This window comes from Anomaloglossus baeobatrachus, chromosome 7, assembly GCF_048569485.1.
Source record: "Anomaloglossus baeobatrachus isolate aAnoBae1 chromosome 7, aAnoBae1.hap1, whole genome shotgun sequence".
Taxonomy (NCBI): domain Eukaryota; kingdom Metazoa; phylum Chordata; class Amphibia; order Anura; family Aromobatidae; genus Anomaloglossus; species Anomaloglossus baeobatrachus.
The window spans coordinates 254,544,629-254,559,250 of record NC_134359.1 but is presented as its reverse complement, the minus strand read 5'-3'; positions in this window follow the sequence as shown (position 1 = coordinate 254,559,250).

Sequence of the window (14,622 nt, the reverse complement as noted above, 5' to 3'; positions counted from 1 at the left end):
CTATTGATAAAACACTGATTGTAGTGAAATTACAGCAAGTTGCTGAGTAAGTGACACATCCCTGTAATCAGACTCTCTGCCCCTACATTAGATTAACTAGATGACAGATTCCCTTTAATTGATTAAAGTAAATGTGAAATGATCAGTTATAAGTTTTCTATCAGGTTAAAAGTGATCCAGTTTTTTTTTTATTAGATCCATATCAAACAGATAATTACTGGACACGTGAACTCAGTAAAGTAACAAGTATCGTGTCATTATCAGTACCAGCTCCTTTGCATACATTGTCATTGCAAGCTGTCTGTGCTCCTTTTTATATATATCTTTGATGTGCGTGCGCATCTACGGGATTACTCTGCGGAGTTTACAGCTTTGTGGGCTTGTTTTTCTCTTTCATGTTTGTTTCATGCACAGATCTATTACGGGGCTTTTGTTGAGCGATATCCATGTGTCTCCTTAGATGCAAAAATATTCTCTTTGCTCTAGTTAATAACTGAAAAATTGTATAGTGTCAATTATATTCACAGCCGGTAACAAAGTGATATGCTACAGCGTTCCTAGTTTATTAGATGATATATTCATCGGGAGGATGCGGGGTCTGGAAAGATGGAATTGTTTAGATACTGTTTAGATATTAGCATGTAAAGAAAAATATGAATTTGATTAGTAATTATATACATATACTGTATGTATATATATATATATATATATATATATATATATACACACATATATAAATATATATATATATATGAAAAAATTCCACACGCACACTGTGAAAAACCAAACTAAATTCTACCTTATACATAAATGTAGGTATTTAGAATACTATAATGGCCATTGTAATACCAGCCCAGCCCATATATATATATATATATATATATATATATAATATATATATATATATATATACATATATATATATATATATATATATATATATATATACAGTGCCTTGTGAAAGTATTCGGCCCCCTTGAATTTTTCAACCTTTTCCACATTTCAGGCTTCAAACATAAAGATAAAAAGTTAATGTTCTGGTGAAGAATCAACAACAAGTGGGACACAATTGTGAAGTTGAACAAAATGTATTGCTTATTTTAAACTTGTTTAAAAAAATAAATAACTGAAAATTATGATTTTCCAACAAGATGGAATTGTTTAGATACTGTTTAGATATTAGCATGTAAAGAAAAATCTGAATTTGAGTAGTAATTATATACATATACTGTATATATATATATATATATATATATATATATATATACACATATATAAATATATATATATATGAAAAAATTCCACACGCACACTGTGAAAAACCAAACTAAATTCTACCTTATACATAAATGGAGGTATTTAGAATACTATAATGGCCATTGTAATACCAGCCCAGCCCATATATATATATATATATATATATATATATATATATATATATATATATATATATATATATATATATATATATATATATATATATATATATACATAGTGCCTTGTGAAAGTATTCGGCCCCCTTGAATTTTTCAACCTTCTCCCACATTTCAGGCTTCAAACATAACGATAAAAATGTTAATGTTCCGGTGAAGAATCAACAACAAGTGAACACAATTGTGAAGGTGAATAAAATTTATTGCGTATTTTAAACTTTTTAAAAAAATAATAAACTGAAAATTGGGGCATGCAATATTATTCATCCCCTTTAAGTTTATACTTTGTAGTGCCCCCTTTTGCTGCGATTACAGCTGCAGTCGCTTGGGGTATGTGTCTATCAGTTTTGCACATCGAGAGACTGAAATTCTCGCCCATTCTTCTTTTGTAAACAGCTGGAGCTGAGTGAGGTTGGATGGAGGCGTTTGTGAACATCAGTTTTCAGCTCTTTCCACAGATTCTTGATTGGGTTCAGGTCTGGACTGTGACTTGGCCATTCTAACACCTGGATACATTTATTTGTGAACCATTCCATTGTAGATTTTGCTTTATGTTTTGGATCATTGTCTTTTTGGAAGACAAATCTCCGTCCCAGTCTCAGGTCTTTTGCAGACTCCAAAAGGTTTTCTTCAAGAATGGTCCTGTATTTGGCGCCAACCAAAGTGAGACATAATAGACAACTTCACATTTCCATCTAATATATAAAGCTGAATGTGTGTGTGTATGTGTGTATGTATGTGTGTGTGTATGTCCGGGATTGGCATCTGCACCGTCGCAGCTACAGCCACAAAATTTTGCGCACTCACACGTCTGGACCCCGAGAGTGTCATAGGCTATGTTTTGAGGGGAAATTTTAACCCCGCGCTTTACAGTTATTCACCAAAAAACCTGCCTCCATTAAAGCGAATGGAGCTGGGAGCCACAGTGCAGTCAGAACTTCAGAAGAATGCACAGCCACGCCCTTAAATGGAATGTTGGCGTGTCACAATGCAGCCAGGGAAAGAGACAGACACAGACAGGGAAAGAGGCAGACACAGACAGGCTAAGCAACAGACATAGACAGAGTGAGAGACAGACACAAAGAGACAGACACAGACAAAGAGACAGACTGACAGGGAAAGAGACAGACAGGGAAAGAGAGGGAAAGAGAGAGACAGGTTAAGAGACAGACACAGAGAGGTAAAGAGACAGACACAGACAAAGAGACAGACTGACAGGGAAAGAGACAGACAGGGAAAGATAGGGAAAGAGAGAGACAGGTAAAGAGACAGACACAGACAAGAGACAGAGACAGACACAGGGAAACAGACAGATTGGGAAAGAGAAAGAAAGAGACAGACAGGGTAAGAGACAGACAAAGACAGGTAAAGAGACAGACACAGGGAAAGAGACAGAGGGAAAGAGACAGACAGGGAAAGAGAGGGAAAGAGACAGACAGGGAAAGAGACAGACAGGGAAAGTGACAGAGATAGATAGACAGACAGGGAAAGAGATAGATAGACAGACAGGGAAAGAGATTGAGACAGACGGAGAAAGAGACAGAGACAGTCAGAGACAGACAGGGAAAGAGATAGACAGACAGACAAAGAGATAGAGAGAGAAACAGAGATATATATACAGAGGGGTAGACAGACAGAGAATGGGAGAGAAACAGAGAGACAGTTACTTTCCCGGGCAGCGCCGTCGCAGCTACAGCCAAAAAATTTTGCACACTCACACGTCTGGACGCCGAGAGCGTCATAGGCTATGTTGTGAGGCGAAATTTTAACCCCGCGCGTTCCAGACATGTGGTCTGCATGTACTGCAGTGCCTTGAAATGGAAAGATGAACCGCCAGGTTTATACTCTGCAAATGGCAAGATAAAACTTCCACCTCTCCTGTCACCACCAGATCCCCTAAAGTCTCTGATGACAGGTACAGTACAATATCAAAGCTTTTCTTGGACAACATTAGGAAGTACTGTTCTGTCCCCACTTAAAGGCGATGGAAGATGCGTAGTTGTGAGAGGTTGTGAGAGTCTTACCTTCGTTTTTCCTATAGGTGGGGCAGACAGGACCAGAGCACTCCAGAGTGAAAACATGCACAAGCTGAGATGAAACAATGGTGGTTTATTTTCTCCAAAGGTTAGGACATGCAGAGTGCAGTAATCCAAGTACCTGGCATTGAAATCTTCCAGTGATGCTTGCCTCTGTAGCTACTACGTGGTCAGAAGACTTTGCTTCTAGTAGCTCCTATAAGGGATCTTGCTCTCACAAAAGCTCTGGCTGGAATGAACATCCCAGGAAGTGATGCAAGAGGGTCATCAGACACTCCCATGGGCTGGGCAAAAGAAACAGAGGAGCTGAAAAGTCTGACCAGTAGATGGCAGCAGAGACAGGCATGAAAAACATTAAATAACAGTTTTAACTAAGACAAATAGAAACAGCACACTCCCCGTCTGAAATTCACTTTGGGGATTTCACTATTGAGTCCATAATACAACCTGAAAAGAAAGGCATGTTCAATGCAAAAACAAGCTCAATTGAGTCCAAAACAAGAAGGATGGCTCAAAGTTCAGGTCCGGTAGCGTTCATCCTGTAGGGTCGCTCTCTATGGGCAAAAGCAGAACAAGTTCGTGGATTGGCCTTGCAAAGGTCTTCGTCTCACCTTTCCTGATGACCTTTAGCTCCACCTTCCGAACATTGCCGTCCTGACTAGGCAGTATCCTAGTAATTAGTCCCATAGGCCAGTCAGTCCTTTCTGTGGTCTGATCTTTCATGAGGACTAGGTCTCCTTCCTTGAGGTTCGGCTTGGGATGTCGCCACTTCTTTCTTCCTTGAAGAATGGTGAGGTATTCCTTCCTCCATCGGTTCCAGAAGTAGTCAGCCAAGTATTGAACCCGTTTCCAGTGTTTTTGATAAGTGTTCGCGTGGGTGAACTCTCCGCTGGGCATTACCGCGTTGTCAGTTTTTTGGGTAATGAGAATAGTAGGAGTTAATATGGTTGGTGTTTCTGGATCCATGGTCACCGGCACAAGGGGTCTTGAATTGATAATGGCTGAGACTTCAGCTAAAAGAGTGACTAGAGTCTCATGTGTGAGTCTTGAGGAATTGACGTCCATTAGCATGGAGTTCAAGATGTTGCGTGAAATCCCGATCATCCTCTCCCATGAGCCTCCCATGTGAGAACTGTGAGGGGGATTGAAGATCCAGGTGCAACCTTTCTCTGCCAGCTGATCTTGGATAGGTTTGGTGTCGATGTTCAGTTCTCTACATGCACCGACGAAGTTGCTTCCACGGTCAGACCTCCGCTGTTTCACTGGTCCTCTGATGGCAAGGAACCTTCTCAAGGCGTTGATTAGGCTGGAGGTATCCATGGACTCTAACACCTCAATGTGAACGGCTCGAACACTCATGCAGGTGAATAACACAGCCCACCGCTTGCTGTTTGCTTGGCCTCCGCGAGTTCTGCGTGTGGACACCATCCATGGTCCGAAAACGTCTAGGCCCACGTAGGTGAAAGGTGGCTCTGTGGAAAGTCTGTCTGTAGGCAAGTCAGCCATTTGCTGGTACAGTTGTTTTCCTCTCGCTTTACGACAGTGCACACAATCGTGTAGTATTTGTGCTACACGTCTCTTCATTCCAATAATCCAGAGGCCTGCAGACCGTAAAGCACCTTCTGTAATTTGCCTGCCTTGGTGTTCAGTCTTTTCATGGTGGTGTCAGATCAGCAAGACTGTAACATGGTGTTTATTGGGAATGATGAGAGGATTTTGTTCTGCAACTCCAAGATGAGCCTGATTTAAACGACCACCAACTCTCAGTAAGCCGAAACTGTCGATGACTGGGTTTAAATTGGCGAGAGGACTTCTTAATGGAATCTGCTGTTTGTTGTATAAACACTTCCATTCTGTGGCAAATTCACTCTGTTGGAGGTGGCGTATTATGAGGGACTCGCTATGGGAGATGTCCTCAGCAGAAAGGGCTTTGTGGCAGACATGCCAGCGATGACAGTCTTTGGTTTTAAGGTCAGTACGACAGCATCTGGCGATATGCACTAACCTAGCGACAGTCCTGACAAGCCTCATCCAGCTGGAGAAACGTTCAAAACGTTGGCAACCGAGGTTGGAAGTTTTTTCTGCACTGGTGGCCAGGGTATTGACTTCAGCTCGGACATCTGGATCGTTGTCTGGATCTAGGATGCTGAAGGCTTCCTGGACACCTTCTTCTGACTGTCTCAGCAGGAACTCTGGACCCGTAAGCCAAGAAGAGTTAGCAAAAGAACTTATAGACATAGGTCTAGTTGCGTGATCTGCTGGATTCAGTTCAGATGGTACATAACGCCATTGTTCTGGTTTGGAGGATCTCCTGATCCTTTCAATGCGGTTACTGACGTACACATAAAATCGTCTTGATTGATTGTAGATGTAACCTAAAACGACCTTACTGTCAGTGTAGTATTGGACCTCATCTATTTCGACACACAGTTCTTGTCGTATGAAGTCGGCAATTTCCACTGCCAAAACGGTGCCACAGAGTTCCAGTCTGGGAATGGTATGGTCGGGCTTCGGGGCCAGCTTCGCCTTGCCAAATACAAATCCAACGTAGTTTTGTCCGTTGGGGTCTGTCACTTTCAGGTATGCAACTGCTGCTATAGCGTCTGTGGAGGCGTCTGAGAAGATGTGCAGTTCCTTCTTTATGCTAGAGGTGAGGGAGATTTTGAGATAACATCTTGGGATGTGGATGTTGTTCAACCCACACAACGACTGTTTCCAAGCTTCCCATTTTTGCTGTTTGTCAGAAGGGAGTGGGGTATCCCAGTCCTTGACGGTTTCAGAGAATTGTCTCAGCAAGGATTTGCCTTGTATAGTGATAGGCGCCACAAATCCCAGTGGGTCGAACAAGCTGTTCACTATAGAGAGGACACCACGTTTTGTGAATGGCTTGTCTGAGCAACTTACTTGAAATCCGAAGGAGTCGGCTGCAAGATCCCATCTGATGCCCAGGCTCCTCTGCACGGGTGGACTGTCTAGCCCCAAGTCAATGTCCTTGAATCCAGGGGCGTGATCACCCGACTCAAAGGCTCTCATTACGGTCAGGCTATTGGAAGCAATTTTGTGTAACCTGAGTTTTGCCTGGGACAGCATGCCTTGAGTCCTTTTGAGCAAATCAATGGCTTCTTCCTCGGTGGGTAGTGATTTGAGCCCATCGTCTAAATAAAAGTCTTTCTCAACAAAGCCTCTGGCATCTGTTCCATACTCGGACTCTCCCTCTAATGCGGTTCTCCGGAGACCATAGGTTGCAACTGCGGGTAAAGGGCTGTTTCCAAACACGTGGACCCTCATACGATATTCCACCATCTCTTTATTGGTGTCATTATCCTTGTACCACAGAAATCTGAGGAAGTTCCGGTGGTCCTCTCTGACTAGGAAACAGTGGAACATCTGTTCAATATCGGCAGTGATGGCGACAAGCTCTTTTCTGAACCTCAGCAATACTCCTACCAAGTTGTTTGTTAGGTTAGGACCTGTGAGGAGAACATCGTTAAGGGATACGCCTTCATGTTTGGCGCTGGAGTCGAAGACAACCCTGATTTGATTCGGTTTTCGTGGGTGGTATACACCGAATGAAGGCAGATACCAACACTCTTCGTTCTTCTTCAAGAATGGAGCAGGTTCTGCGTGGTTGTTGCGGAATATTTTGTCCATAAAGGCAACAATATGTTCTCTCATTTCAGGTTTGCTGCTCATAGAACGCTGAAGAGAGTTAAATCTGGTCTGAGCTTGAGCTCGGTTGTTTGGGAGTCTTACCCTGGTAGATCGGAAGGGTAATGGAGAGACCCAATGGTTGGTTTTGTCTTTAGAAAACTCACAGTCCATTATTCCGATGAATTCTCTGTCCTCTACTGACAAGGCTGCTTTATCGTCGTCCTTGGTTGTGAGAAAGACTGATCTTCCCAAGTTGTCGATATGCAGAGAAGAAGCGATGTCAGGTAGCTGTATTGTGTCTGGAGACTTCTCTTTCACTTCATAGTGATGAGGACATGGCTTTAAGCAGGTCGTGCGCCCATCTCCATGCACATAAGTCTTGAAGGAATCAATTTCTGATCGATCAACGCACAAATTCCCTATGACTACCCATCCCAAGTCCAGTCTCTGGGCATATGGTGCATAGTCAGGCCCATTACACTGCTGTCGCACCTTGTGTACCCTTAGATTGTCTCTGCCGAGCAGGAGTAGAATCTCTGCGTTATTGTCCAGAGGTGGGATAACACTAGCGAGGTGTCTTAGGTGTGGTTGATGAACTGCAGCTTCTGGGGTAGGAATTTCATTCCTGTGGCTGGGTATTTGGTCACATTCAACGAGCGTTGGTAGAGGTATTTCAGTCTTCCCATTGATAGGAGAAGCAATGAATCCCTGGGCTCTTCTGCCGCTAGTCTCTATGCGACCCGAGCAGGTGTTCAAGGTGTAGGGTTCTGATGGTCCATTAATTCTGAAGGCTTCAAAGAATTTGGTTCCTGCTAGGGACCGGTTGCTTTGGTCGTCTATGATGGCATACACCTTCATTGCCTTTTCTGGATGTCCCTCGGGATAAACCTTGATGAGGCATATTCGGGCACAACATTTCTGTGTTTGGCCCTCTCCACATACCTCTGAGCATGAGCAGGAGACGGCTGTGGTGGTGTCAGTCTGATTCTTGGGCTCCCCGCCATGACTTGGAGTGGGAGTGGTGGTGACTGCAGCCGGTGTGTCTCTAGCTAGCTGGGTTGGGTGCATGGCTGAAACGTGTTTTTCACTATGACACTCCTCACACTTGACAATGGATTTACAGTCCTTGGCCATGTGCTCAAGTGATGCGCAGCATTTGAAACAGATCCCAAGCTCTGTGAGGACTTTCTTGCGCTCCTGTAGGGTTTTAGATCTAAACCCTCTGCACTTGTTCAGTGAATGCGGTTTTTTATGGATGGGACATTCTTGATTGAAAGACTTATCTCGTGATGAGATGGTGTTCTGTTTATCTGTGCGTGCTGCAGGTGATGGTAGCTCAGTCTTCCTGACACTCACAGTGTTCTTAATGTCTCTGCGTTTGTGTATGGCACCTTCATACCTTGATGATGATGATGTTGCAGCTGCCGAAGTGTTGAACTCTAGGAAGTCGAGGCTGGGGTCGTTCCTCATCTGGGCCTGCTCGTCAATGAACTTGCAGAACTGAATAAATGGGGGAAAGGTGACGTCATTCATTCTTTTGTACCTTGAGACTGACATTGCCCATTTCTCCTGCAGACTGTATGGCAGCTTCACCACGATTGGGTTCACTCCATGGGCTGTATCCAGGTAGCACAGCCCAGACAGACGAGGGTCTCTTTTTGCGAGCTCCAGCTCCATGAGCAGATCACTTAGGTCTTGAAGCTTGTGGACTTCTTTAAGGTTGATCTTTGGGATGTCCTGCAGTCTCTTGAATAGGGCTTTCTCTATTGCTTCTGCGCTGCCAAAGGTGCGTTCCAGTCTCTGCCATGCAGCAGCGAGACCTGCTTCTGCTTGTCCCACATAGACGGTTCTGAGGCTCTTGATACGGTTTGTAGAGCCTGGGCCCAACCACTTGATCAGGAGGTCGAGCTCCTGTTCCGCAGTGAAGTTGAGATTTGCGATGGCTGCCTTGAAAGTTGCTTTCCAGGCCCTGTAGCTCTCTGCACGATCATCGAATTTCGTGAGACTAGTGTTGATTAGCTCTCTGCTCACCATGAACCTGGCAAACTCAGACATATCTGATTTCTCACCACTTGTTGCCACGACGACTCGTGATGCCCCTGGGGCGTATGGGCTGCCTGGCGTGAATGGATGAGATGTTCCCGGGTAAAATGACGTTGCTGCAGGGTTGAGCTGTGGTTTAGCCTCTGTAGATTCTGATGACCGCTGCTTGAGCTGTGGAAGTGGGTCAGGAAACACTTGGTTGCCATCTTGCCATGGTGACTGTGTTTGAGAGGGCACCTCTTGGTGACTGTTATTAATTTGCTCGGGTGCTTTAGGTGGCACTGGCACTGGTAGAGGTAAGTTGGAGGTTTCGGTGTTGTCGGCTTGGACGGTACTGCAAACCGGGGTTGCTACAGGTAACTGATTCAGTACATAGTCTCTTGTGCGATCAACTGGATTGTCTGCTTCCAGTGGTGGCGAGTGAGCTGGATCAGGACCTTGGATCAATGCTTGCTCAAGTAGTCTCACTTTAGCTAGCGCAACTTCCTCTTCCATCTGTGACCGAAGAATCTTTATCCGAGCCTCCGCTTCTGCCCTTTTGGCTTCCGCTTTAGCAGCTTCTGCTTTTGCATGGGCTTCTGCTTTAGCGGCTTCTGCTTTTGCAAGGGCTTCTGCTTCTACTTCTCTTTCTGTGAAGGAACGTCTCACCTTGGATTCCTCTGCTCTTATGCGGGCATCTAGTATCCTGTCACTCAGGGCTGAGCTTCTTGAGGATGATGACCCGGATGACCGAGAGGAACGTCTAGAGGAGGTTGATCGGTGTGATCTGGTTTCTTGCTGGTGAGAGATACGGTGTTCGGCCTTGTCTATGGCATCTTGCACCTTGGCATCTCTTTCCTTGTCCACCTTTTCTGCCTTGCTCAGGTCTGAAAGCGCTTCATCAATTTTAGAGTCTTTTAGAAAGGTAATGTACCTTGTTGACAGTCTCTTGTATCTTTCATGAGCTGAGTTCAGCTGTTCCACAGCGGCTTGTAAGCATGTGGCATCACCTGATGAGGATTCAAGTCTTGACATGTAATAGGTGACTCGTTCCCACTGTTCTTCCAGGTGTTCACATAGCTCATCTTTCATAGTGTGATAGTTTTCAGCGGCCTTTATCGTGGGTTTAGAAGAGCGCTTCGGTCGGACAACTTGGTCTGCTGAAAGCGTGGGCTCTGCCTCCTGGGCTTCATAATGGACAGTATCAGATTGTATTTGCTCTGTTTCAGCAGTGGGGAACTGTCCAAGGTCTTTTTCAGCCATTTTGATTTAAGGTGTACTGCCTCTTTAAGAAACTTGACTTTTGAATAGGGGTCCAAAAATCGTTGTGCAGCTCTGCAAGGACTCCCTGATGAGATTCCCAAGGTGTCTTCAGTAAAACTTGGGGTTCGCAGTGCAGCAATGTGCAGTAATGGGGTATAATGTACTGCAAGTCTATAGAAGGAGTATAGCAGGAGGGAAACAGCAGGTGCATAAACTGTCCCTTTACAATGCAAGCAGAGGTGACACAGGACGTGGCAGATGGGAGGGCTTCCCCTTAGGCTTGTCCAGGCATGCACTGTGCAGGCAGACTAGTGCACAAGGCTTGTTGCTAGGCAGATTACATGGGAAGTTACAGGGCTCTTAGGGATCTGTAGCCGGGGTATTGAGCTCTAAGGCTATGTGCGCACTAGTGCGTTTTACCCGCGGATTTACCTGCGGATTTGCCGCGGAAATTTCTTGAGAAATGTCTGCAATCTTTGTGCAGACATTTCCCAGCAAATCCTATGGTAAAAAAAAATAGCTGTGCGCACTGGTGCGGATTTTTCTCAAGAAATTTCCTTGAGAAGAATTTCTCGAGAAACTTTCTTGAGAAAATGAACATGTCCATTATTTCCGCAGGTACCCTGCGGATTTCGGCAGTACAGCCTGCAAAAATCCGCAGGGAACCACCCGCGGGAAAATCGCGGCAATTCCGCGGCTATTCTGCGGCTAATCCGCGGCAAATCCGCGGCAAATCCGCATGCGGATTTGGTGCGGATTTTTTCCGGAGGTCCGGAAATCTTTCACTCCCAGAAGTTTCTCAAGAAATTTTCTTGAGAAACTTCTCATTTCTAGTGCGCACATAGCCTTAAGCAGTCTTCTGACTGTTCTGTCCCCACTTAAAGGCGATGGAAGGTGCGTAGTTGTGAGAGGTTGTGAGAGTCTTACCTTCGTTTTTCCGATAGGTAGGGCAGACAGGACCAGAGCACTCCAGAGTGAAAACATGCACAAGCTGAGATGAAACAATGGTGGTTTATTTTCTCCAAAGGTTAGGACATGCAGAGTGCAGTAATCCAAGTACCTGGCATTGAAATCTTCCAGTGATGCTTGCCTCTGTAGCTACTACGTGGTCAGAAGACTTTGCTTCTAGTAGCTCCTATAAGGGATCTTGCTCTCACAAAAGCTCTGGCTGGAATGAACATCCCAGGAAGTGATGCAAGAGGGTCATCAGACACTCCCATGGGCTGGGCAAAAGAAACAGAGGAGCTGAAAAGTCTGACCAGTAGATGGCAGCAGAGACAGGCATGAAAAACATTAAATAACAGTTTTAACTAAGACAAATAGAAACAGCACAAGTACAACTCCTGCTTCCAAATGACATCATTTAGTGCAACAAAAGAAATGTTTCCAACAGGATTTATGCTAACAGGATTTTTGTTAACAGCAGTTATTAACCCGGGCGAAGCCGGGTAGTACAGCTAGTATATATTAAATGTGGCTTTTTAACCCCTTAAAGAAAACCTGTTGTCCCCAAAACACTATTATATGGTTAATTTGCAGGTTAACCAATCCAGTTTGGATGCTTAACTGAAAAAGCAGCTACAGGGAGAAAATAAACTTTATTCTGTGAGGTGAGTCGGTGAGGCTCCAGTTACTGCTCAGTATACAGTGAGCGGCAGCTGTGACCACTACCGAGTAATTTGATTGACAGCTCGCTCTGCGGTGCATCTGTGCAGAGAGAGCTTCAAATCAAAGTGCTTGGACATGCTTGCAGCCACAGCTTACAATGCTATTGTGTCACGGGTGTGTTACGTGTGACAGACAGTCATGTGGTTTCTGGCCATCAAAGGTCACAGCGTCTCGCTGTGCAGAATGCTCCCTGACTTTCCATTGTTCCTGTTGTCAGTATACATTGGTATAGGTAGCTTTCTTGATGTATTCACCTCTCTCCCTTTTGGACCCAGCAGGAGCTCGCCTTCCACCCAGCTGTTGATAGTCATTATTCCTTTGATGTTTAAATACCCTTTCCTTCTTTGGACTGGTGCTGATGATATTTTAAATTCCTTCAAGCCGAGGTTGCAAGCAGGTGGCTTGTACTCCTCTGTGGTATCGTTGCTGAAAGCTCTGCTGAACTCCTACCTAAGTCATCTAATGATAAGTAGTTCATGCTTTTCCCCCGTGTGTCCTCCTTGTGTCTTCTATAGTTGTTTAGTGGAGTTGAGGAAGAGCTCATCCCATCCGTTACCTATTTAGGGCCCAGCACTAGGGATACCTAGGGTCAGGTATCCGGCGCGGCGCATAGGTGTGGAACCTATCTAGGGTGGTGAGGGACCCCAAGGACCAGCAGAAGGTTTGGTCAGTGGTTACCATCTTCCCTCTCCCTAGACACAGGGTTTTCCTTCCCTTTCGCCATACGCTTAGTCCTTCCCCGTACCTAGCCCCTGCGAGAACGCCTCTATAATTGAAAGCTGGTGGCTGCGCCAATCACTGGCAGTTGACAGCTATAATATAGACGGCATCTGCCCTATGTGTAGCCAACTCATCTTCTGAGCCTCCTTGATACACTCCATGATATAATAGTGAGATGTGAAGGGGATAAAGATAAATTTGGCGCATACTATAGCTCAGTTATTTAAGTGTGTCAAATATTAATATAGAATTTTGCAACTGTTGTGACTTTTCCACTTTAAAAATGATTGCGACATTCATGTATTTGTTCCAATATTTTTTTTAAGACAACTGCGACTGTATAACCACATCCTACTTCACACCAAAAAGTCAAAAGGTTTTTCCGCACCCCCTTTCTCATCATTGTTAAGTTTTGGTTTAGGTATTAAAAATTATTAAATAAATGGTGTAATATAATGCTAAATATGACCTACGCATTTATGACAATGAAATATCAAAATTTGCACCCACATTTTGGAGCAAATACAATGATAAATCTCCCCCATTGAGCTCAGTTTATTTCCAGGGTAATATTTTAACAAAAAATATATAATCCTATTAATTTAGCAACCAAAAAAGTAAAATAGTATTTGACACATAGAAAAGTGCAGCAGATGTACAGAAATACATTGTTTGCCTTATACCTAGTAAATAATTTCATCAACATTACTTTCCATGGAGGTATAAATGTCTACGAAATTTACGATCTGTCATAAAAGAATACAGTCCGGTCTTGCCCCTGACCCGGCCTTCCTTTGTTACTCTCTGTGGGTAGGAGATCTTCAAAACTACTACAATTTATTTCTGACTATAAACCTTAAAATATACCATCTTCTCTGAGTATTAAAATGTTTTTGTTTTTTTTTTAATATAGTGAATGATGTAAAAATGAAACACAAAAATGTCGGAAGTGCATTTAAAAAAAAATTCAAATACAATTGTATAATTTCATGGAGTTTAAATATTTCCTATTTAAAGTACATGATATGATAAACTTATTGGTGTAGTTCAAAATTACAACTCATCCCGCAAAAAATCCCCTAAGCCCTCATAAAAAAAGATATGACTCTTGAAAAAGGGCGGAAACAACGAAAATCGCTCAATACCGAAGAGGTTAAAATTACAACTGTCAAAGTATTTCTACTAGTCACGTAAAGGAATTCTCTACTATCACTCCAACCTGGAAAATAGCCAAAAGTAACTTTTTTTTTGTTTTTGCGGAGGTGTCCCATCTGTCCCTGACATTCATGTTGCGTAAAATCTTCTTACTTCAGCCATTCCATTATTAACACATTTTTATGTCATACAGAACACTTGTTAGGTGCATATGCTTATCTCTATTTGTGTGAAGTAACCATATTCAGCCTCATCCAACAGTGATACAACTTATGTGCGAACAGCTTAGTCAGATATGGAAATTCAGACATTTTATCAAGTAGTTATAACTTTCTAGAACACACAAGCTTTCTTCACTTTCCAAAACTTTGGACATTGCATAAGATTCCCTGTCTGAGAATAAAAGGAATATGGGCTAATATTAATCATGTTTGTGTACGCTGACAAGCAAAAGGGTAACAATGCTTTGAACTTTTGACTTTTAGCTCCATATCTCACCATCCACTACAGCTTTGAACCTTCATTTTATAGACAATCTTCTTGGCTATCTCATATATAAATATAACTTGCAGCTATTTAGCATATGATTAGTTATGCAGATTATTGTCAGGTCACTGCATTGTTACTGTTTTGCTCCTTTTTTTTCCTGTATACTACAAATTACACCCTGTTCC